Source organism: Chrysochloris asiatica, unplaced genomic scaffold, assembly GCF_000296735.1.
Source record: "Chrysochloris asiatica unplaced genomic scaffold, ChrAsi1.0 scaffold00126, whole genome shotgun sequence".
Lineage (NCBI taxonomy): Eukaryota > Metazoa > Chordata > Mammalia > Afrosoricida > Chrysochloridae > Chrysochloris > Chrysochloris asiatica.
The window spans coordinates 5,547,582-5,574,842 of record NW_006408644.1 but is presented as its reverse complement, the minus strand read 5'-3'; the positions used below and the strand labels follow the sequence as shown (position 1 = coordinate 5,574,842).

General features: G+C 36.9%; 1 pseudogene; it reads left to right on the top strand.

The window, feature by feature from the left end:
* LOC102840119 overlaps positions 1-26,264 on the top strand; it is an 82,501-nt pseudogene extending 56,237 nt beyond the window's left edge.
* The last annotated feature ends 997 nt before the right edge of the window (positions 26,265-27,261 follow it).

Below are 27,261 nucleotides of genomic sequence, written 5' to 3'. Positions count from 1 at the left end.
CCTGCTTGGTCGGGTATTCTGTGTTGTTGTTGGCTAGCTCTCTGCTACACGTCCGCCCGATCCGCCATCTTGTTTGTTCTCAAGAGTTAATTTTTAAACATAGTAAATACCCAAAAATTTTCTTTCATATGGCTATCACAGATTGTAGATGCTAGTAATGGTTCTAAAACTGGAGAAGGACATTTTAAAGCAATATCATAGGAAATTAGACATTACACGAAACTAAGTCAGACTCAAAGGAGCAAACCAGATTCAGGATATGCAGAAGACAGATAGTCATGGTAAAATTTTGTCTAGAAACCAGGTGAATAAAAAAGAATCAATATAAAATTAACAGAAACAGTGAAGAATGTACAAAGTCCATGTTTCCAAGGCAGTGAATGATGTATGAAGTCTAGAAGCATATGGGTTAATGACAGTCTCTGGAGAATATGATGGTTCAATGACAGTCTCTGGAGAATATGACAGTGTGGCTCTGTGGGTTAATTGCACTGGACTGCAAGATTGGTTTGGGCAACAAGTTTGGTGGTTCAAGCTCAAGAGCTGCTCCTTGGAAAACAATACCGAGTCATTATGAGTTTGAACCAATTGGATGGCACTTAACAACAACAATAACATTAACTTGAAGCTAAAAAACAAAACAAAACCCAGTTTTCAGATTTTTCCTCAGCATACAGATTGAATAAGTATGGTGAAAAAATAGAACCTTGTCTCACACCTTTCTTAATTTTAAACCATTCAGTGTTCCCATGTTCTGTTGGTCCATGTACAGATTCTTCATGGTAACAATTAAGTGTTCTGGACTACTCATACTTTGCAATGTTTTCCATAGCTTGTCATGATCCACACAATCCAACGTATTTGCATAGTCAATAAAGCACAGGTAAACATCTTTCTGGTATTCTCTGCTTTCAGCCAAGATCCATCTGACATCTGCAATGATATCCCTCATTCCACGGCCCCTTCTGAATCCAGCTTGAACCTCTGGAAGTTCTCTGGCAATGTCTGCTTGCAGCCGTTTCTGTATTACCTTTAGCAAAACTTCACTCTCATGAGATATCAAAGAGATTGTCGGATCACTTCCCTATTCCGTTTGGTCACCTCTCTTTGGAATGGGCACAAATATGGATCTCTTCCAATCATTAGGCCAGATATTTGTCTTCCAAATTTCTTGGCAGAGATGAGTGAGTGCCTCCTGTGCTGCCTCACTTTCTTGAAATATTTCAATTTTTATTTCATCAATTCCTGGTGCCTTGTTCTTTGCCTATTTCTTCAATGCATCTTGTATTTCCTCCTTCAGTATCATTGCCTCTTGATCATATGCTACCTCATGAAACGGTTGAACATTAACCATTTCTTTATGGTGTAGTGACTCTGTGCATTTCTTCCATCGTCTCTTGATGCTTTTTGCACACCAAATTTGCACACCAAACACTAAAGCCATTCAATAATTTGCAAAGATAATCTTTCAATAATGAAAATCGAGGCTTGAATTTTTTTCTTCAGTTCCCCCAGCTTGAGAAATGCTGAGTGTGTTCTACCTTTTTGGTTTTCTGACTCCAGATCTTTGCACATTTTGTTATAATATATGGCTTTATCTTCTCAAACTGATGTTTGAAATTTTCTGTTCAGCTCTTGGACCTCCTAATTTTTTCCAGTTGCTTTAGCTTCTCTATGCTGGAGAACAAGTTTTAGTGTCTCTTCTTACATCCATTTTGACCTTTTCCTTCTTTCTTGTCTTCTCAATGACTTTTTTCTTTCTTCATGTATGATGTTCTTGATGTCATCCCACAACTCTTCTGGTCTTTGGTCCTTATTGTTTAATGTATCAATCTGTTCTTCAGATGATGTCTAAATTCAGATGGGATATATTCAAGGTCATATTTTGGCTCTTGTGGACTTGTTTTCATGTTCTTCAGCTTCAGTTTGAATTTGCATATCAGTAATTGGTGGTCTGTTCCACTGTCTGCTCCTGATCTTGTTTTGACTGATGATATGGAGCTTTTCCATTGTCTCTTTCCACAGATGTAGTGAATTTGATTTCTTTGTATTCCACCTGGTGAGTTCCATAGGTATATTCATCTCTTATGCTGTGTAAAGACGGTATTTGAAATGAACAAATCACGGGTTTTGCAGAATTCTATCATGCATTCTCCAGCATCATTTTTATCACCGAGGCTATATTTTCCAACTACTGATCCTTCCTCTTTGCTCCCAACGTTTGCATTCCAATCACCAGTAATGATCAATGCATGTTTGATCAATGCATGTTTGATCAATTTCAGATTGAATAAGTTGGTAGAATTTTTCTGTTTGATCCTCACTGGCTTTAGTGTTTGGTGTGCAAATTTGAATAATAGTGGTATTAACTGGGCTTCCCTCTATGTGAATGGATATTATCTTATCACAGACAGCCTTGTACCTCATGTCTGATCTGGATATGTTCTTTTTGACAATGAATGCAACACCATTCCTCTTCAATTTGTCATTCCTAGCATTGTAAACCATGTGGTTGTCAGATTCAAAATGGCCAATACCAGTCCATTTCAGCTCACTAATGCCTAAGATATAGTAGATGTTTATGCATTCCATTTCATTTTTGACAACTTCTAATTTTCCCAGATTCATATTTTGTACATTCCAAGTTGTGATTTTCAAAGGATGTTTAAAGCTATTTCTCTTCATTTTAAGTTGTGCCCCATCAGCAAATGAAGTTCCCACGGGCTTTTCTCCCATGGGGTTATCACAGTCAACTCTACTTTGAGGAGGCAGCTCTTCCCTAGTTGCATTTTGAGTGCCTTCCGATCTGAGGGGCTCATTTTCCGGTACTATATCTGACAGTGTTTCTCTGCTATTCATACGGTTTTCAGTGATTAAATATTAGGAAATACTTCATCACTCATTCTTCCGAGTCTGTCTTTGTTTGGATGCTCATCTGAAACCAGTGCACCATGGGTCATCCTGCTGGTATTTAAAATACCGGTGGCATAGCTTTCAGAATCAAAACAAATGACAAGTCACCACAGTATGACAAAATGTCAGATGAGTGGTGGTCCATGGTATTTTTGTAAGAGTATTAATTGCAGAATTATTACTGTAGAGCACCAACATTTGTTGAAAGGATGGATTATCAAATGAACAGTCTAAAAAAGGATGAGGACATCATGGGTAAATAAATTTAAAGACAAAAAATTATAAATTGTTGTGTATGTAAAAATCATACACACACAAGTTCTGGCAAACTGAACAGGAATAATTGAAATAAAATTTTGGTATGGTAGCCAGTATTTTTCTGAAATAATTCCAGTTACAATCACTTTATAGTCTCATTGTAAAATTATACTTCATGGCTCCTTTGTGGTGTGGATAGACAATTTAATTAGTTTGGACCAAAGGATTGTAACTAGAGGTGACATATTTCATATCAGGTTCAGAATGCTTAACAGTCTAAGTGAGATATTTCCTGAGTCTTTTTACTTCTTATTCTGTGACCAGATATTTCCGGATAGTGGTTTAATCCTTGAGATATCCTTGATACAGACTCCCTTTCACCAATGCTTTCACTTCACCAACCAATGATAGAAATAGAGAATGAGCAAGGAATAAATATTTGATATACTAAACACTTATATTGGAGTGTTTTTTATACTACTACATAATAATTTAATCTATCTTTACTAATATGCCACATGAATCTGAAGGAAATATAGGTTCCCCAAAGAATATGTTATTTATTTATTATTAGTGGCCAATAGCAATCTGGTTCTGAAAGGAAAGCTTTTTATATAAAAAAAATATAAGTGGTACTGCTAATTTAGAAAGATGAGCCCCACAAGCTTATTTTCAGATACATGTACCTTGCTTAGACGTCGTCCAGCAAGATATTGACCAGTTTGACAGAGTTCTGCTTGAATCTAAATGAAAACAAAGATATAAATGGAAAGAATACTATTGACAATGCCTCCAGATTCCAGCAGGGAAATTACAAAGTGAGTTATTCTATAAAATCCACCTTAAGGATTCAGTTTTGAGTCAAAATAAAAAAAAAATAAAAGCCATGGGACAGTAGAAAATATTGTTATGATATATTAATTAACTGTAAATAAGAAATATTTGAGATTAGATAAGAAGTCTAGTGTAAGAAAACAGGCTACAATTCTTTAATTTCATTCTACTTTGATTCTTTCCACACATTCTTATTAATATATTACTTTTTCTCCACACTTGATTTCTGTTTTATTTAAAGTCAAGTAGCAAGAAATTTACATAATCTATATCTTGTTAAATATACTGATAATTATAGATCAAATAGTGTCTCCCTAAAATATGGGTCAACTTGGCTAGGTAATGATTATCAGTGGATTAGCAGTTATGTAATGAGGAAATTTGTCAGTTGTATAATGATAGAGACCCATTCCCATAATGTGATCTGATATAATTATACTTTGTTTATGATGTGTTATAAATAAGGCCTCTCTTTGATAATACAATACTCATCCAACAGTTAATCATATTGAGGTGGCTTTCAGGTTGCTGTGATGTTTGAAGCTATGCCACTGGCATTTTAAATATCAGCAAGGTTACCCATGGTGGACAGATATTAGTACAGCTTCAAGATTAAGACAAGCTAGGAAATGATCAGTAGTTGGAAAACTGGGCCTTGGTGATAGAAACGATAATGGAGATTGAATGATAGAATTTTGCAAATCCCTCTTTTAAGCAACATAAAAGATGACTATACACATGAACATCACCAGATGGAATACACAAGATCAAATTGACTATTTCTGTGGTTAGAGATAGTGGAAAAGCTCAATATCATTAGCCAAAGGAAAGCAAGAGACAGATTGTGGAAGAGTCTATCAGTTGCTCATATGCAAGTTCAAGCTGAAGGTAATGAAAATTAAAAAAAGTCCAGGAGAATGAAAATATAAACTTCAGTATACCCACATGAAATAAGAGACCATATCAAGAACATTTTTGATACATTTGACTTTTTTTTTTTTAAATGTTTTATTGTGAATTATTTGATAGTTTACATGGGAGAACATTAATTTTACATTCATTCTATCATATATTGTCTCATTGCCATAGTTTCAATCCCCTCCATGCATCATCAACCAACCAAAGGATATACCCTGCAATCCTTCCCCCGTACTCCCCAGGTTTTCAGCACACAGTCGTGATCCCTCTCTGGATCAAAAGTCTTCAGCTGCTCCATCACTCCACGTCATCATCTCTGCCTCCATTTCAGGCATCATTGCTTCTGTGCATAGGGTCCCGCTCTCTGCTCTTCTCCCTTGATGGTCCTAGGGACCTCCACTCCTAGACTGAAAAGTTAATCACTCCTCTCCTTGCTATAAAATGTCTACCTTTACATTTCCAACCCTCACAATCAGTCCTGATAACAATTATTCACTATTGTATCACAAGAGACCTGTCTGCATTTCATTTCATCAGCCCCGGCTAGTCAGATTGAATACTACTCACTGGAGATTCTACCTTCCTCCAGGCCCTCTGGATCTAGGTTCCCTCTTGAAAGCTTGTAAGCCAGTCACTTCTTGCCTTTGTAGCCCCCCGCCCCCCATTTTGGGTAGCCAATGTCCAAGTTGCCCATCCCTGTCTACTCTGTGTGTGGAGGGGGTGGGAATGAATCTCGCTGTAAGGACTTGTTCCCTCTTTTGAGCTACTGCTTTCATAGGTGTAGGTCAAGTTCATCAAATTGTATGAGAATACTTTTTTTTTTTTCCTCTCTTCTTTTTACTCTGGTTGAGCTCTGATCATCCAGTCACTGAAGCCAGGTCAAGTGGGTATTATGTGCAAGTGTGGGTGTTCTTATGCATATGTCCTCTCTTCTTATCAGCTGGATGCTTCACTCTCCACTCTAGTCCTCTGTGACTATGTCACTGACTCTGGGCCCAAGAGTCCCCAGGTTTTGCCACACTGCTGGCCAACCAGGTCTTCACCCGGGTTCACAGAAGTCTATTGAACATTGTAGGGATTAGCACACCACTTCATTGCTGTATTTCCCTCACTTCCCCTTATCGGTGTTGAGCGTGGTCACCAATCAAAGTGTATTCCCATTGAGTCTTATTTCTGGAAGGGGATTTGCACTGAGGGGACCTGACCACTTGTCTTGACGTTTCCTGAGCAAGCAAGTTGCTTGTTCTTGTAGTAACAGTTGGTCTGCCTATGTTGTTTTATATTTTTCCTGTAGGTCTTCTTTCAAGAGATGCGTTAGACTTTAATGGAAAGACCAGAAGATTTTTGGGATGACATAAATAATATCACACAAAAAGAGATCAAAATAAAAGGAAAGAAAGAAAACATTAAAATGGATGTCAGAGAAGACTCTAAAACTTGTTCTCCAGCACAGAGACGTGAAAACAAATGGAAGAAATAAGGAGGCAATAGAGATGAACAGAAAATTTCAAAGGGCAGCATAAAGAGATAAAGTAAAATATACTAATGGAATGTTCAAAGACCTGGAATTACAAAACTGAAAGAGAAGAACACATTTCTCAGCATTTCTCAAGTTCAATGAACTGAAGAAAAATATCAAGCCTTGATTTACAATGTTGAATAATTCTATGGGTAATAGAATGTTAAATGATTCAGAAAGCATCAATAAATGATGGAAGGAATTAACAGAGTTACCATACCTAAAAGAAATGGTTGATGTTCAACTATTTGAAGAGTTAGCATAAAGTATTTCAGGGGGGTGGGGCTTGATGGCAGCTTAGGGAGAAAGGCTGTGCAAAACTCCACTAGTAATAACATGGAATACTGAATGAAACAGGTTCAAAGGACTGTTAAATGTTTACCATGAGTGGGTTTGGAGAAGATGCCAGAACGAGGTGTATTCTGATTTGCAGTGGACAGCAAGTCACGGCACAGCCAAGAATTTCCATTGGAAGGAATGCAAGCTTTGCAATTGCCTATAATTTTGAAAGTGAAAGAACTGATACAAGGTCAAGAAAGCACTCCCATCACAGAGATCTGACCAATTGTCAGAGATAAAGGTGTGAACATGTATTTTTCATTGTTTTATTATACTCTGTCTGCCCACCTCTACTCTGGGGACCAGAGGTGATACCTGAGTGAGCGAACACCCACAGGGAAGGTTCTACTATGCACATGTAAGGATATGCCCAGCAAAGATCATTGGGCACAAAATCGAAGAAAAAGGAGGTGTCAACAGGAAAAACATAAAATGGGAATATCTTCCAGAATGGGTTTGGCCAGCCTTGGGCTGGTTCTCATGAGGAGAAACATCAGAAAGGGATTCAGGGGACTTGAGAGAGGCAAAAAAGGGACCAAAACCAAAATATTGAGGTAAATCATAAGGTGAAATGAGAACATCTTGAAAATTTTCAGGGATCTTTGAAGGCAAGAAGTCTAAGACTTTGGGAGTGCTGAAGTCTTATTCATATTTTGCTATGCTTTTCTGTTGTTGGTGTTTGTTTTTGTTTCTGTTAAGTTTTGTTTTCAGCAACTTTGGACTTTAGTGTCCACTCTACTTTTTTTGTCTGCTTCTAACTTGCCCGGGGGTGGGCAGCTCTTTCTCTCCTTGCCTTACTCAATAAGAGACAGCAGTTGTGGTCATACAGCCAAACTACAATCACATCCAATAAAATCACACCATCTGAACAAGTAAAAATTCCAACTGCAATACACCAGAATAGCATAAAAAACTAAAAGCTGCTTAAATCACTCTGTGTTGAGTAGTAAGAGAAGTGAAAAGAGAAGCCCATCTCCTGATCACATCTACCAAGAGGCAATCAGAGAGCTTAAGAATACACCAACATACATTCATTTAATAACTGAAAGTACAGCAGGAACAAAATGCGTAAAAAGCAACAAAACAATTCCTGCTCATGTGTAGAAACATGACAGAGTAGGCCAAATAAATGAATTTTAGGTAGACCTGGAATTTCCATTGGAAGGATTACGGGCATTGCAACTGACTAGAATTCAGGAGAATATTTAAGTGCATGCAAATATTTCACAGAAAGCTTGAGGAAAGTAAGGAAGAACTTGGAAAAGTGCTACAGGAACAATAAAATAAGATAGAAAGAGAATTGGAAACAATTGTTTTTGTTAAATGCCTTTGAGTCGATTCTGATCCATAGCGACCCTGTATAAGAGTTTCCAAGGAGCAGCTGGTTAGTTTGATCTGTGGATTTGCAGTTCAAACTGCTTTGCAGTCTGAGGGACAGATTTTTATGACTAAAATGTCTGAAATGGACAATACACTGAAGGGACAAAATAGTAGAATTGAAGGTATGAAAGCCAGAATCAACACAATGTAAGACAAATCTCTCAATATTGCTAAGATAAAAGAGTAAACAGAAGAAAAAAAAGTCTGAAGAAAGTGTAAGACTTATGTGAGGAATAACCTATGGGTGATTGGAGTTCCAGAACAGGAAAGATCACAGAAGACCACAGAGGAGATTGCAATAAAGCTGCTGGAAGAATATATCCTTAATATCCTGAAAAACAAGGAGATAAGTATTCAAGAAGCTGAAGGAACCCCAGGAAGGATAGACCCCCAAAAGAAAAACTCAGACATATCATAATCAATCTCTCCAAAATCAAAGACAAGGAGAAAATTCTAAAAGCAGCTATGGAAAAGAGAAGTGCTACCTACAAAGGTAAACAAGTATGATTAAGCTCTGATCTCTCAGAAGAAACCATGCAGGCAAGAGGGCAATAAGGCACATATACAAAACCCTGAAAAAACAAAACAATAAAAAACCCTACCAATCCAAAATTGTTTACCCAGAAAAGTTTATAGTCATATGTGACGGTTTAATCAAAACATTCCAGGAAAAACAGAAGGTAAGCGACTTTGTAAATGACAAGGAAGGGCTTCAAAACATCCTAAATGGAATTCTTTGGACTGAGAAGGAACAAGAACAGACAACACCCAGAGATTGATATATATGGCAACATAACCAGGAACTCAGTCGAGACATGGAAGAGTCCTGAATAGAACAAAACTCCATGAATTAAATTAGAGGATCTAAGCAGTCTGTTTATGATTTAAAAAAAAAAAAAAAACAAAAACTGCATTGTGAAAGAAGATAAAAATATAGTAACAGAGATACAGATGATCAAGAGGTCATGCAGATTTCAGTATAAAAGAGACTGTTCGAACAGAAGGGAAAAGTTAGCAGAATATAGACTAACCTAGAAGAAAATTTATACTTTACAGCATATCAGGAGAAGGAAAATCCAAGAAGAATATGGAAACATTAAAACTATGAAGAAACTGACAAGAAAAAAACAAACTAAATGAACTCAGCACTGGAAAGAATGCAGAAGAAAGCAAGTAGAAGCACTGCACACACACAAAAAAACAAAAAAGAACAACAACAAAAAAACAAACAGAACAAAAAACATACTGACAGGAATTAATTCATACCTAGCAATCATGACACTGAATGTCAGGGATTAAATGCATCAGCCAAGAGGCAGAATGGATAATGGAAACAGGATCCTACAATATGCTGTCTAAAAGAGACACGCTTTACACACAAAGACAAAATCAGATTAAAAATTAAAGGATGGAAAAAATATACCAAGCTAATTGTAATAAATGATTGTGGATTGGCAGATTTTTCTTTCAGGTTTTTGTATACGTGCCCCCATTGCCCACTTACTTGAATGGTTTCTTCTGAGAGATCAAAACTTAATCATATTTGCTTGCCTTTGTAAGTATCACTTCTCTCTTCCCTAGCTGCTTTCAGGATTCTCTCTTTGTTTTTTATTTTGGAGAGATTGATTATGAGCAGGAGTGGCAATACTAATCTCTGTTAAAAATAAACTTTAAGGCAAACATAAGCCCAAGAGACAAAAAAGGATATTATGTTATGATTAAAGTGTCAATTGACAAGATAATATAACAATAATAAATATCTAAGCTCCCAAAGAAAGAGCTCCAAAATATATAGTATGTAATATTTATAATATATGTATATATAACACAAGCCCTAATAGAGTTGAAGAAATAAATAGACAAATCTACAAATAACAGTGGGAAATTTTAATACACAAGTTTCAAAAAAGAACAGAACAACCAGAAAGAAACTAGACAAAGAGAGGAACTGAACAACACAATCAACCAACTTGACCTCATAGATGTGTATAGAGCATTCAACACAACAACACAATATACATTCTTTCCCTATGCATGTGGAACATTCCCCAGAACAGTCCGTGTGGAAGGCTACAAAAAATTCACAATTTTAAATTCACAAATCTAAAAACATCAAAAATCAACAAAGCATCTTCTCAGATTATAATGCTATAAAATAAGAAATCAACAATAGGAAGACCAAGGAAATAAAGATAAAAACATGGAAACTGAATAACACCCTGATTAAAAGTTACTGGGTAGTAGAATAAATAAAGGGTGAAATATATAATTCTTAGAAAGTAATAAGAATGAAAACACCATATACCAAATTCATTGGGACACAGCAATAACACTGCTGAAAGGACAATTTATAGTAATCAAAAATGAAGAAAGAATCAAAATCAACACAATAACAGAACATCTCTATATATTAGAAAAAGATCAGCATAGAAAACCCAGAGTGAACAGTACAAATTAATAGTAAAGATTAGAGCAGAAATAAGGAGCTCTGGTAGTGTAGCGGTTACAAATCTGGCTGCAAACTTTAAGGTCAGCAGTTCGAAACTACCAGCTGTTCTGTGGGAGAAAGTTGAGGCTTTTTGCTCCCGTAAAGATTTATAGCCTCGGAAACCTGTACAGGTCACTATGAGCCAGAACTGACTCCATGGCACATGACAACAACAACAACAAACAGAATAGGAAACAGAAATACTATAGAAATAATCAACAAGACAAGAAGCTGGTTCTAACAAAAGAAAACAGGTAGAAGATACAAATAAGAAGCATAAGAAACGTCATGGGTGATGTAACAACAGAACCAATCAAAATAAGAAAATAATAACAGAATACTATAAAGAGATATCGTCCAACAACTGGAAAATCTAGAGGAGATGGATTCATTTTTAGAAAAACACAACCTACCTAAATGTACATAAAGTGAAATAAAAAAAAGTGAACAGACCTATAACAAAAGAAGAAATTAATCAGGTCATCAAAAATCTCCCAACCAAAAAAGGTCTAAGCCTGATGACTTCACTGGTGAAACTTACTAAACATTCAGAGAAGAGCTGTCACCAATTCTACTCATTATTACAGAATACAGAAAGAGGTGGAAAACTTCCTAATGCATTTTATGAAGCAAGCATAGCCCTCATACCAAAACCTGTGAAGGACAGAACTATAAAAGAAAATTATATCCGAATATCCATCATGATCATAGAGGCAATAATTCTCAACAAAATCTTAGAAAAAAAAAAAAAAAAAAAAATTATAATACATTACTACCAAGTGGGATTCATATCAGGGATACAATGATAGTTCAATATCAGAAAAAAAAAATCAATGTAATCCTCCATATAAATTAAAAAAGGAAAAGAATCATATTGATTGATGCAGAAAAGGCATTTGACAAAATTCAACAACCATTCCTGATGAAAATTCTCAGCAAAGTAGGAATTAAAGGGAAATTCTTCAACAGAGTTAAAAGCATGTATACAAACACAACAGCTAATATCATTCACAATGGAAAGACACTGAAAGCACTCCTTTTATGAACAGGAACCACACAAGGATTCCTTTATCACAACTTCTATTCAATATTGTGTTGGAAATCTTAGCTAGCACTATAAGGCAAGACAGGTAAATTAATGGCATCCAAATTAACAAAGAAGGAGTAAAACTCTCTATATTTGCAAATCCTATCCATAGAAAACCCCAAAGTCTCAGAGGAAAAAACAATACAAAAAAACTACTAGAACTCATTGGAAGATTCAGCAAAGTGGCAGCATACAAGATCAACATACAAAAATTTGTCAAATTCCTCTATACTAATGGTGACAGCATTGTAAAGGAAATTAGAAAAGCAATACCATTCACAATAAGTACTCAATGGATGAAATATTTAGGAATAAATCTAACCAGAGAAATAAACAACCTATACAATGAAAACTACAAAACACCACCACAAGAAAACAAAAAAGACTTACAAAAATGGAAAAATATACCACGTCCCAGGATAGGAAGACTTAACATTGTGAAAATGTCAATACTACCCAAAGCAATCTATACATATAATGCAATCCCAACCGTATTCCAACATTCTTTAAAGAAATGGGAAAAAAATTACAAACTTTATATGGAAAAGAAAGAGCCCTCATAAAGAAAGCACTGCTTAAGAATAACAAAGTTATAGGCCTCTCACTCCTGGATTTCAAAGTTTACTACATGGCTACAGTGGTCAAAGCAACCTGGTACTGGTACAATGAATTATACATTGATCAATAGAACAAAACTTAGAACCCTGAAGTTAACTCATCGACATATAGCTAACTAACCTTTGACAAAGGGCCCAAGTACATTGAATGGGAAGGACATAGTCTCTTCAACAGATGGGGCTGAGAAAACCGGAAATCTATATGCAAAAGAATGAAACATTACCTTTATCTGACACCATGTACAAAAACAAACTCAACATGGATTAAAGACATAAATGTAAATCCCAGAACTATAAAGCTCATCAGTGAGAAAATAGGGACAAATTTAAGTATTCTAATACAAGGCACAAAGTCCAGGTGTGGTTTTGTGTGTTAAAATGCTGGATGACAAAGTTGATTTGTACTGCAAGGTCGGTGGTTCAAGCTCACCTTGAACCTCAGAAACCCTATACAGGGTCGCTATGGGTCAGAACTGACTTGATGGCACTTAAAAACAGCAACCATACAAGGCACACATAAACTATCAAACATTGCCAAAATTGTAAAAACTAAATAGGTGATTGGGGCAGACTAAAAATTAGAAACTTAAGTACACCAAAAGATTTTGCCAAAAGAATATAAAGGGAATCCACAGAATGGGGAAAAACATTTGCATTGACATATCAGACAAAAGATTAATCTGTAAAATCTTTAAGAAACAACACTTCTACAAGAAAAAGACAAATAGCCCAGTTAAAAATTGGGCAGAGGGCATTAACAAACACTTCAACAAGGAAGATATTTGGGCAGCCAACAGACATATGAAGGAATGTTCATGATCATTAGACTTTGTTGCTGTTGTTGTTGTCAGGTGCCATCGAGTTGGAACCAACTCATAGTGACCCCATGCACAGCAGAACGAAACAATGTCCGATCCTGGGCCAACCTCACTACAGCCGCCACACTAGATGCCATCAATGTTGCCATCTGGTCGATCCATCTCGTTGGGGGTCTTCCTCTTTTTCTCTAACCCTCCATCTTACCCAGCATGACATCTTTTTTCAGCGACTGATCCCTTCTGACAATATGTCCAAAGTGTGAGAGATGAAGCTTAGCCATCCTGGTCTCCAAGGAGCACTCTGGCTGCATTTCTTCCAAAACAGATCTATTGGTTCTTTTGGCAGTCCATGGCACCTTTAGTATCCTCCTCCAACACCACAATTCAAAGGCATCAATTCTTCTACGATCTTCCTTATTCACTGTCCAGCTTTCGCATCCATATGAGGTTAGTCCTCAAGGTGATATCTTTGCTCTTCAACACTTTAAAAAGTTCCTTTGCAGCAGATTTGCCTAATGCAATACATCGTCTGATCTCTTGACTGCTGCTTCTATGAATGTTGATAGTTGATCAAGAAGAATGAAGTCCTTGACAACTTCAATCTTTTCTCCATTGATAAGAATGTTGTTTATTGGTCCAGTGGTGAGGATTTTTGTTTTCTTGACATTGAGATGCAATCCATACCGAAGGCTCTTTTCCTTGATCTTCATCAGTAAAAGTTTTAAGTCCTCTTCACTTTCAGCAAGCAAGGATGTATCATCTGCATATCGCAGGTTGTTAACGAGTCTTCCTCCAATCCTGACTCCATGCTTTTCTTCATAGAATCCAGCTTCTCTTATTAGACATTAGAGAGTTGCAAATCAAAACAAAAATGAGTTATCTCACACATCAGTAACAGCGAAGTTCATAAAAAGAAGAGGACAATAAATGAATAGGAGGATATGGAGAGACAGGGATCCTCCTACATTGCTGGTGGGACAATAAAATCTTTTAACAACTCTGATAACCGATATGGGATTCCTCAGAAAGTTGGAAATAGAAATATCTTGTGATCCAGCAATTCCTGTACTTGGAATATATCCACAATAAATATTAGCTAGAACACGAGTAGATATATACACACTAATGTTTATCACAGCACTTTTCACAATAGCAAAAAGATGGTGACAGCTTAAGTGCCCATCAACTGAAAAATGGATATATAAATTTTGGTAGATATACAAAATGGAATACTATACTATATTGAAAAGTAATTATGAAGCTGCAAAACACCTCATAGCATGGATGAACCTTGAGGACATTATAATGAGTGAAATCTAACCACAAGGGTTTAGAGCTGAGAGTGAAGTGTCCAGCTATTATGAATTTTGAGGGACACGGGCAAGACAGACCACATTTTTAGAGAATAAACATTTGACTTAGCTTGGATGGCTTGCTGATCAAAATTCAACTAGAGGAAGATAAAGAAATTTGATACAGGAAACATGTATAAATTGCTACAGTTTGATAAACTTGACCTTTTGCTTAGGGATGTAGTTGCTTAAAATAGCAATTGAGTGATAAGTAATCTCCACATCAAGAATTTCCCTCAGTACATAGGGTTGATAGGGATGGGCAACTTAGATATTGGCTATCTATAATTGGGGGGGGGGGTTGTCTATAAAGGCATATAGTGTTAGGCTTACACGTTTTCAAGGGTCAGTTTAGTTTCAGAGTGAATAGGTTAGAGGTTAGAGTAGAACCCCCACTGAATAGTTTTCATCTTGTCTAGATAGGTCTGGAGGTGGGGATAGGATTGTTTTGATTCAATAGTGAGTACTTGTTATCATGAATAATTGCAGTTGTTACAACTGTAAAAGTAGAAGATGTGTAATAAAAATGGGGAAGTAATTAATCTTATATTCCAGAAGCAGAGGACCTTAGGCCCATCAAGAGGGAAGAGCAAGAGAAGAATACGGGATCCTAACCAGAGAAGCAGGGACAACAAAGATGGTGGCAGAGGTGATGGCATGGAGCCATAGAGCAGCTGAGGACTCTAGACTAATGGAAAGGGAAATGCCATGTGCTTATGGGCAGGAGCCTGGCTTGTAAAATGTGCCATTTGGTTCTTTAAACAGAGTGTTTTATAAACATAAAGAAGAAGAAGAAGAAAAAGGAATAGAATCAAATACTATTAACCTATGGTTCATAGATGGGATTTCAAAAATTGCAATGAAACAAAATACAGTTGGCTGAGTGCAAAACAAAAATTCTGCCATGCAAACATGTAAACTACCACTGAATTCACGATAAAAGCTAAAAAAAAAAAGAGCTAACATATAGTTGAGAATCAATGGCAGTGAAGAAACAATTCCAAGCTGCAATGAAGACTGAAGACGTTTGCAAAAATAAAGGTTCTAGGAATTGATGGAATACAAATTGAAATATTTCAACAAACTGATGACACAGTGAAGCCCTCACATATTTATGCCAAGAAATGTGGAAGACTGGTACCTGGCCAACTGACTAGACGATATCCATTTTTGTGCCTATTCCCAAGAGAGGTGACCCAAAGGAAAGCAGAAATCTTTGGACAATATCATTAATATCACTTGAAGCAAAATCTTGCTGAATATAATTTAAAAATGGTTGCAACAGTTACTTGATCAGGGAATTGTCAGAAAGTCAATCCATATTCAGAAGTGGACTTTGGGTGAGTGATGTTATTGCTTAAGTCAGTTGTATCTTGTCTGAAAGCAGAGATTATTAAAAAGAGATCTACATGAGCTTTATTGACTATGCAAAGGCTTTTACTGTGCTGATCATGATAAACTGTGAATAGCCTAGTGAGGAATCGGTATTACAAAATGTTTAATTTTGCTCATGAGGATCCTGTACATAAACCAATAGGCAGTCATTTGAACAGAAAAAGGAGATGATACTGAATGGTTTAAAATCAGGAATGGTGTGTGCCAGGGTTGTATCCTTTCACTGTATTTATTCATTCTATGTGCTGAGCGAATAATCTGAGAAGCTAGTTTATATGAGGAAGAACATGGCATCAGGTTTGGAGAAATGCTCATCAACAACCTGTGATATGCAGATAATACAAACTTGCTTGCTGAATGTTACGAGGACTTGAAATATTTACTACAGCCTTCAGTATGTATTGCAGCTCATTGTAAAAAAAAAAAAAAAAAAATTCTGACAACTGGACCAATAAATAAGATCATGATAAATGTAGAAAAGATTAAAGTTGTAAAGGACTATGTTTTGCTTGGATCTGCAATCGTCACTCATGGAAACAGCAGTCAAGAAATCAAATCTGCTTCACAGGCCCTCTTAAAAGTGCTAAAGAGCAAAGCTGTCAGTTTGAGGACTAAAGTGCACCCAACCCATGACATGGTATTTTCAATAGCCTCATATGCATGTTAAATTTGGACAATGAATAAAATAGACTGTAGAAGAATTGATGCATTTGAATTACTATTTTGGAAAGAATATTAAAAGATGCCTGGGATTCCAGAAAAACAAATCTGTATTGGAAGAAGTATAGCTAGAATACTCCTTAGAAGCAAGGCTGATGAGACTTCATCTGTCATACTTCGGACATGTTATCAGGAGGGACAATTGCTGAAGAAGGACATCATGCTTGGTAATTAGAGGGGCAGCAACCATCTTCTCAAACTTAGCAACAATTGTTATAATGGTGCTGAATTGTCTTGTGTTTCATTCTGTATATAGGGTCTCTATAATAGGACTAAGGTGCACCTGACCCAAGCCATGATGGTATTTTCAATAACCTCATATGCATGTGAAAGATGAACAGTGCAAAAGGAATACTGTAGAAGAATTGATGTTTTTGAGTTATGGTGTTGGAGGAGAATATTGAAAGTGCCATGGGCTGCCAAAAGAACCAACAGATCTGTATTGGAAGAAGTTTAGCTAGAGTGCTCCTTGGAGACCAAAATGGCCAAACTTCCTTTCTCCTACTTCAGATATATTGTGATGAGGGACCAGTCAGTGGAGAAGGATATCATGTTTGGTAAGGTGGAGGGTCTCTGGTAGCGTAGTGGTTACGAATCTGGCTGTGAGCCGCAAGGTCAGCAGTTCGAAACTACCAGCGGTTCCGTGGGAGAAAGATGAGGCGGTCTGCTCCTGTAAAGATTTACAGCCTCGGAAACCCTGTGTAGGGTCGCTATGAGTGGAACCGACTCCACGACACTTAACAACAACAACAACAAGGTGGAGGGTCAGATAAAAGAGGAAGACCCCCAGTGAGATGGATTGGCAATATGGCAACATCAATGGACTCAAGCGTGGCAACAATTGTGAGGTATGCCCAGGACCGGAACAGTGTTTCGTTCTGTTGTGCATAGGGTCGCTATGATTCTGTACCAATTAGATGGCACCTAACAACAACAAAAATGAATGGGAACTGTCTTGATGGCACTTAACAACAACAATGTGTTAATGAGGCAGGATTAAGTTACCTTAATGAGTTTTAGGTTATGTTTGTTATGTTAATGAGGTAAGATTACCTTGGGGATGCAGCATTCTTACTAAGATCACAGACTATATATGGGGGTTTCCCTGGGGTGTGGTTTGCATTACCTTTTATCTTACAAGAGATAAAAGTAGAGAGAAGACAGCAGACAAATCTTGGCCTGAACTGCTACCAAAAAAAGTAGAAATGGAAGTGGAGCATGACCCACACTGTCTCTGCTCTTGGAATCACCCAGAGAAGAATGATTCCAAGACATATGGAGACATTTGGCCTGCTGTAGATGTTGAAAGGAGACAAGGACTTTTCACTATAGCTGACAGAAAAAGAAAGACTTCCCTGGAGCTGTCACCCTGAATGTAGACTTCTAACTTCCTTAATTGTGATAAATCTCTGCATGTTAAAGTCATCCACTTGTGGTATTTCTGTTATACCAGATAACTAAAACACTGATGATTTCAACATTATTGTTGTTGTTATATGCCGTCCAGTTGGTTCTGACTCATAGTGACATTATGCACCATCCTCACAATTGCTGTTATGTTTGACCCCATTGTTGCTGCCATTGTGTCAGACCATCTTATAGGGATCTTCCTCTTTTTCAAGCTGGGGGAACTGAAGAAAATACTCAAGCCTCGACTTTCATTATTGAATGAATTTTGGGGCAAATTATGGAATGATGCAGAAAGCATCAAAAGAAGATGGGAGAAATGCACAGAGTTACATTAACAAAATGTTCAACCATTTCAAGAGGTAGCATATGATTAAGAGCCAATGATACTGAAGGAAGAAGTCCAAGGTGCATTGAAGGAATTGTACCTTGGACAATGCAAAGAACAAGGCACCAGGGATTGATGGGATAAAATTTGAAATCATTCAAGAAAGTGAGGTGGCACTGGAGGCAGTCACGCATTAATGCCAAGAAATTTGGAAGAAATCTATCTGGCCAACTGGTTGGAAGAGATCCGTATTTGTACCCATTCCAAGTAGAGGTGACCCAACGGAATACAATGATCATCAGACAATCTCTTTGATATCCCATGCGAGTAAAGTTTTACTAAAGGTAATACAGAAATGGCTGCAAGCATACATTGACAGAGAACATCTAGAGGTTCATGCCAGATTCAGAAGAGGGCATGGAATGAGGGATATAATTGCTGAGGTCCAATGGATGTTGACTACACAAATGCTTTCAATTGTGTGGATCATGACAAGCAATGTACAATACTGTGAAGTTTGAGTATTCCGGAACACTTAATTGTGCTCATGAGGAATCTGTACCTGGACCAAGAGGCAGTTGTTCGAACGGAACATGGGAATGGTTCAAAATTAAGAAAGGTCACCATACTTATTCACCTTGTATGCTGAGCAAATAATCCGAGAAGCTGCGTTATAAGAAGAAAAACGAGGCATCAAGATTGGAGAAATGCTCATTAACAACCTGTGATATGTAGATGATACAACCTTGATTGTTGAAAATTAAGAGGACTTAAAATACTTACTGATGAAGATCAAACAGCACAGCCTTCAGTATGGATTGCATATCAATGTAAAGAAAACAAAATTCCTCACAACTGAACCAATAAAGAACATTCTTATCAATGGAGAAACTATTTGAATTGTCAAATACTTCATTCTTTTTTGAGCTCTGGTAGCGTAGTGGTTACGAATCGGGCTGCGAACCTTAAGGTCAGCGGTTCGAAACTACCAGCCGCTCTGTGGGAGAAAGATGAGGCTTTCTACTCCCGTAAAGATTTACACCCTCGGAAACCCTGTACAGGGTCTCTATGGGTCGGAACCGACTCTACGGCACTTAACAACAACAACAACAAATCAACATTCATGGAAGCAGCAGTCAAGAAATTAAACGACGTATCGCAATTGCATGACTAATTGCGACTGTCACAACTATAAAGGTATAAGTTTTGTAATAAAAAAGCAGGGGGGTAGTTAATCTTACAGTCCAGGAACAGAGGACCTTAGTACCATCAAGGGAGAAGAGAACTAGTGGAATGTGGGATCCTATCCAGAGAAGCAGTGACACCAGAGTTGGAGACAGAGATGAAGACATGGAGAGAGATAGAGCATCTGAGGACTCTAGACTCATGGAAAGAGAAAGGTTGTGTGCTATCGGCCAGGCAGCAGGCTTGCAGAATGTGCCCTTTGGTTGTTTAAATGATTATATATTCATGAGTGTTTTTGTATACATATTCTGACACCCCCCACAAAAAAACAAAAACAAAGAACAGAGAGAATAGAAGCAAATACTGTTGAATGATGATGCATGGAGGAGATTGTAATAATTGCAATCGAAAAATGAGTGTAAAACCAATGTTCTCCCATATAAAGTACTATTCAATTCACAATAAAAACTCAGAAAAACAAAAAAAAAGAATATCAGAAGAGATTCTGAAACTTATTCATGAGCATACATAAACTAAAATGTCTGGGAGAAATGATGAAGTAGAAGTGCTGTACAGGACATTTCAAAGGTAAGCTTGAGAAGACAAAGTAAAATAATATAATAAAATGTGCAAAGATCTGGAGTTAGAAACCAAAGGGAAGAATACACTCCACATGTCTCAAGCTGAAAGTACTGAAGAAAAACTTCAAGCATTGATTTGCAATATTGAAGGATTATATCGGCAAAATATTTAATGATGTAGAAAGTATCAAAACAGATGGAAGATATATTAAAACTCACTGTAGAAAAACGAAATAGTTGATATTCAACCATTTGAAGAGACAGCATATGATCAAGAAGCAATGAAAGAAGCACTGGAAGAAGAAGGCCAAACTTCACTGAAATAGTTACCATAAAACAAGCCTCCAGGAATTGACAGAATACCAAATGTACTATTTCAACTAACTGATGCAGCATTGACAGTGCTCACTCATCTCTGCCAAGAAATTTGGAGAACTTCTTGGTAGGCTATCTGGCCTACCAATTGGATGAGTTCCATATGTGTTTCCATTCCAAAGAGAGGTGACCCAATGGAATTCAGAAATTGTGGCACAAGATCACTCATATCACATGCAAGTAAAATTTTGCTGAAGAAAATTCTAAAATTGTTGCAGCTGAACATCAACAAGGTGCTGCCAGGAATTCAAGCGAGATTTAGAAGTGAAGTTGTAACTAGGTATATCATTTTGATGTCAGGTAAGTCTTGGCTGAAAGCAAAAAATGCCACAAAGATGTTTTCTTGCATTTTATTGACTATGCAAAGTCATCCGACTGTGTGTATAAACAAATTATGGATTGTTGTTGGGTGCCATCGAATTGGTACCAAATCATAGTGAACTTAAACACAACAGAATGAAACACTGTCCGGTCCTGGGCAAAAATCACAATTGCTGTGGCCCTTGAGCCCATTGATACTGCCATATTGCCAATCCATCTCACTGGGAGTCTTCCTATTTTACTCTGACCCTGCACCTTACCAAACATGATATCCTTCTCCACTGACTGGTCCCCCCTGACAATATGTCTGAAGTATGAGAGACAAAGTTAGGCCACACCGACCTCCAAGGAGCACTCTGGCTAAACTTCTTCCAACACAGATCTGTTGGCTCTTTTGTCAGACCATGGCACTTTGAATATTCTCCTTCAACGTCATAACTCAAAAGCATCAATTCTTCTACTGTATTCTTTATTCACTGTCCAGCTTTCATATGCATATGAGGTGATTGAAACTACCGTGGCTTGGATAAGGCGCACCTTAGTCCTCAAGCTGACATCTTTGCTCTTCAACACTAAAAAGGTCTTGTGCAGCAGATTTGCCTAATGCAATACGTCGTTTAATTTCTTGACTGCTCTGTACTGCAAAGTTGGTTTGAACTGCAAGGTCAGTGGTTCAAGCTCATCTGTTGCTCCTTGGAAATCCTATATAGGGTTGCTGTAGGTCGGAACAGACTCGATGGCACTTAACAACAACATAGCACTTTATAGTATATATATATATATATATATATTTGCAGATCCCTTTAAGAGCAGTTGATAGTGACAGCTGGGCATCATCTAATTCTTCTGGTTCTATAGCCATGGAAGCAGATGTTCATGTTGTCCATAAAAAAGTCCACTAGACTAATTGTTTCCATGTGTCTTCAAGTTTCTTCACTCATCTTTGATCTGGATGAGAGAAAACAACTAGTTTCATCTTTGATGGCTGCTCCATTCACTAATTACCAAAGTGAATTGTGTTTGTAAACTATATTATATAGCAATTCCTTTTTACTTACCCTCATATTTCTCTGCACCTTCACAGGAACTGAATATTGTCTTAAAAATATTTGTTAATTTGATTGGCAAAAGTCACAGATTTTAAATCTGAATGTCAAACCTCTTCGTAAAAAACAAATTAAGACAAGTTTTGCAGTATGCTCTTAAATAGGACTATACTTTAGGCTTTGTTGTTGTTGTTTACTTTAGGGTTCCAACTCTTAGAGACTCTGAATAAAGTTTCCAAGGAGTGGCTTGTGTGTTTGAATCGCTGACCTCTTGTTTCAAATGGACCTTGCAATTCAGTGCTTTATCCCACAGTGCCACACCAGGACTCAATACACTGGAGTTTGGTGGCAGTGGTTGTTATGGGCCGTGGAGTCGGTTCCGACTCATAGCGACCCTGTATAAGATTTCTGAGGCTGTTAGTGTTTACCGAAGCAGAAAGCCGAATCTTTCTCCTGAAGAACAGCTGGTAGTTTCGAACTCCTGACCTGAGGTTTACAGCCTGATTCGTAACCACTACTCTACCAGAGCCCCTTACATTAGGGCTTAGAAGTGGTTAATTTCTTTCCTAACTCTCCAGTGAAATTTCCCACGGAGATTTGCTTTATGCAGTGTCATCCATCATAACTAGAGATGTGCTCCATGCCATACCACACCAATCATTCAAGTCCTAGTAAACCAGTAATATTTGCAATTTGTGTCTATTGCACATATTTATCTATTTACTCTATTTTCACCACCTGTTGGAAAACAGCTGTATTTGTCTCAGTAGCATCATTAGGGAGAGAAATAAGTTACCAGGTTTCACCCATTTGTACTCCTTTACTTGATTTAATGTGGAATACGATCCTTTGATTTGTGAAGTAATGATGCTGAATTAGGAATCAGAATAGTGGCAAAGAAAATATTGTTTTAACAGAAAGCCTTTTTATTTACTTATTTGTTTTTTTAAAATTGTTTCACCAGTTGGAAAGGTAAAGTATTCAGAAGGGAAGAATATGTCATCATAAAACTAAGTTAGGTAATAGGCAATACGGCACAACAGCATTTTCTAACCTCTTGGATAAAAGTTGCAAAAATCTTTGGGAACCAATTACAAAGAACAATATATCACTAGAATATGCATTCCCTTTTGTTTCTTTGTGATTTTCTATAAATGGATAGGATATTGCTCTGCGGAATTAAAAATACACAGGGAGCTCTCTCTAGCTTGTCATTCTCTGGCTTGTATTGACTTAGCTGAGGTTCTTGGCTTCAGTTTTATACTAATTTATTTATTTTATAGATCATTTCACTGAAAGAGGAAAAGGAGAAAAAAAAAGCAAACTCATTTTAATATCCCTTCTCTAGTAACATCTATTGGGAAATACTGGAATATGAGGCTTCCTTTTCTAGTTCTACAGTAAGGAAAGTAGTAGGTTTATGAAGAATGGTTAAAACTAGTAGTAATATTTGGGGAGGCTTTGTTCTCTTCCAGAATGTAGTGTGGGAGAGATGACAGCTTAGTTATTGATTTTCTCACCTCATGTATTTAATACACCCATTCCTATTCTTTCTTTACTGATTATTTACTAAGAGAACATGACTACTTTACAAAAATGAAATGAATCTAAAAATGTATGATCCACTGTGCATGCTCGTTTGATAAAAAGATCAGGAATTATGTCTCCAGTAACAAATCTGGTCACATTTGATTTTGGGATTTTGTAGACCTTCCTGAAACATGTGAAATAACAGAATTCTTAACAGTGGTTGGATTACCAGTCTTGGAAATTTTATTAATATCTTCTTGGAAATTTTAACTTCTTTAAGTAATATTTTATGTAGCTTTAGAAAAACCAATTAAACATTTAGATTTTTCCTAGTTTTGCTATGCAGCATTGAGTCATATTTTGATCTTTCATTAGTGAAGAGATAATTTAATTTAGAGATGGATGTATACGTCATTGAATTCTCTAGTATTTATTTCTAAACTGGAATTCAAATCCTTGAATTTAAATACCTTCAGAATCTCAATTCATGACACTGGGCTGGTAATACCAGCAGCATATAGTTGTTGGGATAAGGCTGACTTGCAGGGAAATGATTATAGAAAATTCTTCCACGTATTTTTTGTTGTTGTTTGCACAATCTAAGAGAACTATGGTAAACTATAATTTTAGAGGAATACGAACATTGACTGTTATTTTTTCTTGTATTTCAATATTTCTTTGTATATTATCCATTTTGCATTTCCTTGGCACATGTAGGTAATGAACAAATATTTATTATTGAAAAGATATCATCAATGATACAATATTTTTTGTAAGTCCTGATTAGGGATTTAGTTGAGAGAAAACCAACATGATCCTTTGAACGTTTTCTCACTTGGAACATTTTCTGGGTGTGAAGGGGTGCTAGTAGTTGCAGTGTGGCACTGACAGAAGCACTCTGTCAATAGATTATATCCATTTGTTATAAGGTATCCACTAATCATTGACATAGTTAATAAATTCTGCTTCTCAGTATTAGTTTCACAAAAGATTATGTGGTCATTTTTGAGTTTCTAAAAATGTATTATAAACTATAAAATAAATATTTGATCACATCAGCTATTACAGTGTTTTCATTGAAAAAATGTTATGCAGCTGATAAGGAGGAACAAATATTAGAAATGCAGGAAATGTATTGGTTTGGAGATAAGATGAGGTAGGTTAGAGATCCATATTGTAGGGATTCAAATTGTAAAAATGGATTTATCATTTTCTTGCTTTCATTTTTATATTTTATCTTGATAACTCTCTCAGATTCCTTCAGTAAATTCTGTAAATAAAGAAATGAAATTCCTTACAGAGTGACAGTAAGGAGTAATGCACTGAGTCAGGGTATGTTAGCTCTAGCCTGATCATTTCAATCTGACCCAAGTCAGTACTGAAAGTCCCTTGATGCACTATGGGAAGTTTGATGGTAGCCTAGAGCCAAACTTAATAGACAAGTGCCTCTATCAGCACAACATATGACCATTGAGCAATTGCATTTATGATCTCAAAAGAATTAAAGAGGCAGCAGTTTGGGGAAAGATGTGGGCATGAATGAATCAAGCAGCTGAGGAGTTCTACGCTTGCATACTGCAACTGATGATGTCCACGTGCAGTTGATCAGCACAGGTCGACCAAACCTTCTGAAGAATATTTTAAGTGAAAATGATGTGATATTTATTCATCATGGAAAAAGTGCCTTTAGAAAAGGAAGAAACAAGTTATATTGAAGAAACACAGTATGAAGAAACAGCTATTTCTGATTTATCTACTGGTGAAAATGCTGGACCACTTGCTTTATCAGTTCGGAGAGCAAGGCAGTTAATTGGACTTTACACTCTGGCTCACAATCCTAATATGACCCAATTTGAAGATTAGTCGGCCAGTTACTGCCCTGCCTCCCCTTTGGATAAGATGTGACAGTTCAGATCCTGAAAGTACCTGTTGGCTAGGAGCTGAACTCATCACAACTAACAACAGTGTTACAGACGTTGTCTTGTATGTGGTCACTTGTAAAGCTGATAAACATTATTCTGTATGCCTTGAAGACCTAAAAAATGCACACAAGAAAATACATCATTTGTCTACTGTAGCAACCAGGGGCTTTGTTCAGTATGAGCTCTTCAAGTCTACTTCCTTGGATGATACAACCTCCATGTCACAAACTACAATCACTATGGATATCCTGGTGTCCTGTGGATGAAATTCTTGAAATCCCTCCACTCTCTTCAAAAGCAACTCTGAATATTAAAGTGGAATCTGGAGAGTCAAGAAGTCTTTTGAATAATCTTCACAGACAACTGAAATTTCTTCTTGTCTTGGCTGATGGTTTGAAGATGGGTGTATCTGAGTGTCCTGAGCCTCTAGAAGTGAAATCTGCTATTGAACTTGTGCAGGAACTTCTAAATAACTTAAATAAAATGGATGGATTTGGTGATTCTGTAAAAAAAAAAAAAAAAAAGAAGAAGACACAGAGACAGTGAAACATGGCACTGTGCGGTTCAGCATTCCATTGAGAGTGTTTTCACAGCACGAGGAGACCTTGATTTTGCTGAGCAGCTGTGGTGCAGAATGAGCAGTAGCATGGTTTCATACCAAGACTTGGTGAGGTGTTTTACATTGATTATCAAGAGTCTACAACATGGTGACATATAACCATGGCTCCATAGTGGGAGTAGCAGTTTACTGAGTAAGCTAATTCTTCAGTCTTATCATGGAACCATGGACACAGTTTCTCTCAGTGGGACTACTCCAGTTCAAATGCTTTTGGAAATCGGTTTGGACAAACTCAAGAAAGATTATATCAGTTTTTTCCTAGGCCAGGAACTTGCATCTTTGAATCATTTGATCTTGTGTAAAACATTATAAACAAAATCCTCATAATAAGAAACACATTTTTCAGCTGCCGGTCAGACCAATTGCAATGAAAAACTTATATCAAAGTGAGAAGTGACAAAAATGGAGCTTGGAAATAAACAGTGGTCAAAAGAAGGTTAAAACAGATTGACAACCGAGTGATTGCCCACCTGTAGACCATCTGAATTTTCACAAACATGATTTTTCTGATTTAACACTAAATGGTAGCCTGGAAGAAAAAAACATATTTTACTAACATGGTTACCTGTAGTCAGGTGCCCTTCAAATAAAGTGTACTGATGGAGTCTTCTAGAAGTCGCAGCACAAGCTGCCCCTGCAAAAGGGTGGCTGTTATTTATCATCTGAAAGCAGAAATGTATGTAAACCTTATAAGCAGAAAAATTAAAGATCCTAAAGATTCTCTGAAGCTACAAAATTGGCCATCCTGTCTCAACTCTGTCTCCTAAGCAGGAACATCAGTAGAACCGAAGTGATTAGTATGCAGAGAGTGCTGACCGTGGTTACCACAGTCTCCGTAAACATCTGCATGTGACTTAACAGTGGCTCTGAAATGGTAAACAGAACATTTTATCAAATATGACTTCATCCTGCAACTTGAACCATATTGGAAAAACGTGAAAAATGGCATCATCAAAATTTCTAGTTATGCTTATTTGCTATAAAAGAGAAACTGGTGAATTAAAAGAAAAAAAAAAAAAAAGAAAGAATTAAAGGGGCAATGAAGGCAAAATGCTTCTCAAGTAAAACAAGTAATTTCTTCTCTGTCAAGGCTGAGATTAAAATCCTCTGAGCCAAGGTTCTATTTTCCACCTTTAGTGCTGCAGGAGTCATGGACTTTTAATTTGATTAAAAACTTAAGTACCCTCAATTTTAATGCTTGAGGTTTACATCATGCATCACTGAGTCATAAGATGGGAAATATCCATTTGAATTTGCAAGTAACATCAAACAGAGACTTCTTTAATTATTTTTTTAATGTTTTATTGTG